The sequence below is a fragment of the Schistocerca americana genome, chromosome 7, assembly GCF_021461395.2.
Source record: "Schistocerca americana isolate TAMUIC-IGC-003095 chromosome 7, iqSchAmer2.1, whole genome shotgun sequence".
NCBI classification, from domain to species: Eukaryota; Metazoa; Arthropoda; class Insecta; order Orthoptera; family Acrididae; genus Schistocerca; species Schistocerca americana.
This window is the reverse complement of record NC_060125.1, coordinates 145,914,602-145,917,655: the sequence shown is the minus strand read 5'-3', so window position 1 is coordinate 145,917,655 and position 3,054 is coordinate 145,914,602. Positions and strand designations below refer to the sequence as shown.

The 3,054-nt window shown below is 40.7% G+C and overlaps 1 pseudogene; it reads right to left on the bottom strand.

Moving 5' to 3' along the window:
• Positions 1-976: 976 nt before the first annotated feature.
• On the bottom strand, positions 977-1,094 carry LOC124623310 (annotated as a pseudogene).
• Positions 1,095-3,054: the final 1,960 nt, after the last annotated feature.

Sequence of the window (3,054 nt, the reverse complement as noted above, 5' to 3'; positions counted from 1 at the left end):
AGACCTTTGAATGGAAGAGAAGCAGCTCTGTGATTACCAGCAGCTCAGATGGAAAACCAGTCCTAAGCAAAGAAGGAGTATGTAGAGGGTATATAAAAGGGAGATGAAGGCAATGTTATAGAAATGGAACAGGACATAGTTGAAGATGTGATGGAAGACGGGAGATATGATACCTGACGGAAGACTGAAAAGCAATTGTCGACTTAGGTCCCCAGCGGTAGACGACTTTCCATCAAAGCTACTGATAGCCTTGGGAGAGCCAGTCATGACAATAGTCTTCCATATGGTATTCAAGATGTATTAGACAAACAAAATACCCCCACACTTCAAGAAGAATGTAATATTTACAATTCAAACAGGTGTGAATATTACCGAACATTAGTTTAACAACGCGTTTTTTGCAAAATACTTACATAAATTCATTACAGGAGGATGGATCAGCTGTTAGAAACCGACATTGGGGAAGATGAATGATTCCAGAGAAGCGTACTAACACTATAGGCAGCGCTGACCCTGCGATTTATCTCAGAAGATTAAGGAAAGATCAACTTACCTTCATAGCTTTTGTAGATTTAGAGAGAGCATTTGACCTCGTTGACAACCGTCTCTTTGAAAATCTGGAGGTAGCAGGAGTAAAATACTGTGGGCGAAATGCTATTTACAACTTGTACAGAAACCCGACCATAGACATAAGAATCGAGCAACATAAAAGGGATGATAAGGGGGTCAGACGGGATTGTAGCCTATGCGTTTAGTTATTCAATCTGTACCGTAACCACTCCGGCTACAGGCCACAAGTGGCCCATCAGGACCATCCGACCGCCATGTCATCCTCAGAGGAGGATGCGGATAGGAGGGGTGTGGGGTCAGCGCACCACTCTCCCGGCCGGTATGATGGTATTCTTGTCCGAAGCCGCTACTATTCGGTCGAGTAGCTCCTCAATCGGCGTCACAAGGCTGAGTGCACCCTGAAAAATGGCAACAGCGCATGGCGGCCTGGATGGTCACCCATCCAAGTGCCGACCATGCCCGACAGCGCTTAACGTCGGTGATCTCACGGGAACCGGTGTATGCACTGCGGCAAGGCCGTTGCCAATCCGTACAGTAAGCAAGCAGCAAAAGGAACCTTACAACATTTCGAGTGGGAATTAAAGTTCAGGAATAAGAAATAAAAACTTCGAGCTTCGCCGGTGGCATTGTAATTCTGTTAGAGAAAGCAAATGATATGAAAGAGCTTTTGAATGGATTGGAAAGTGTCTTGAAAGTTGGATATAAGATGAACGCCAGCAAAAGCTAAAACAGTGTAATGGATGTAGTCGAATTAAATCAGGTAATGCTGAGGGAATTAGGTTGGGAAACAAGACACTTACAGTAATCGATGAGTCCTGTTATTTGGGCAGCAAAGTAACTGATGATGACAGAAGTAGAGTAGATATAAAATGTAGGGTGACAATGGCGAGAAAAGTATTCCTGAGGGATAGAAATTTTTTTTAACATCGAATATAGATTTAATTGTCAGTAAATCTTTCCTGAAAGTATTAGTATGAAGCGTAGACATGGATGGAATTCAAACACTGAAGATAAACATTGACGGGAAGAGAATAAAAGGTTTTGAAATTTGGCGCTGCAGAAGAATGCTGACGATTAGGTTGGCAGATCACGTAGTGAATTAGGAGGTACTGAACAGAATTGGAGGGAAGAGAAATTTGAGGCACTACCTTCCTAGGAGAAGTATTGCATCAAATAAGCCTTCAGACTGAAGACCACCACAACAAAAACCTGTTTATTCTTGCAAAATGCTACACTGCCACATAATTGCTTGCTGGAAGCTGCGAAAGTTGGACAGCTTAAGATCAACTGGATGGGACATGTGTTGTAACAATCAGTACAACTGAACTTTCGTTATCGGTGAAAAAAAGCACAACCTTCCTAGGAGAAGTATTGGACCAAATCAGTCTTCAGACTGAAGACCACTACAACAAGAAACACAAGCACAGTAAAACAACTACAAAAAACAGTATAAACAAAACTATTCCGCAGTTCACGTTGGCACTTTACGCACGTAACTGCGCTATGTGTACATGTCCAACTGAGAGGTAGGATCATTAACATTAACACAACTGGGGATCGTAACGTTTTAAGTTGCCATGTACAATAATAAGCTGTCGGAGGTTCGTTTGGACGTAGCCTGATTTATTTTATTCAGGAGAGCACCTGTCGTTTAAAAATCAAAGTTAACTTTAACATTCCGTAAACTAAATAATGTTTCACTGAATATTGTGCTTGGAAACTACATTAAGCTAAAGGAATAATTTGAAACAATTCACAATAAATTAGTATAAATTAAACGACCAAATTTTTAAAGGTTAAGGAAAACAGAAAACTAAATATTTAAATGCCTGAGGACGCCGTGCTGACATCAACCCTTCACAGAATACTTAACTAATTATCTCATACTGCCACAAGTTTTTAGCATTTTTGTTCACACTGCTGATCTTGCATTTCGCACTTGAAAATTATCCTTACTGTTCTTCATCAAGAGAATCACCAAACAGTGAATATGGCAATATTATCACTGTGTGTACTGTGCAACAAACGTCCCATTGTTCTGCTTACATAAACAAACCGGCTACTAGAGCTGCAACGCTTATGTAAACAACCCATACACCTGTGTTCTTATATAACGTTTATATAATTTGTCAAACGAGACGCCTACCGTCCCCCTCACGTTTCTCCCCCAGCTCCTTTAATAGTGTCTTTCATTTGGGTCATTGCTGGGCACAATGTATTATCTAAATTACGACAAATTGTTCTGTGTAGGTATTTAGCTAGCATAAATTATTACCAACTACAACCTCATGACTGCGATAGGTTTTTTCCTGCACTCCAAGAAATATGCACGGGCGTTTTATAGACTCACTGCTGCGCTGCACTAAAAGGAATTTACCAGGTTACGTCGCCATTATCTTAAACAGTATAATTTATGACGCACTATTGCGTCATTATGTTGGCCTTAGAAGAGACTGTAACACTCCATACTAAAAAAAATTATTT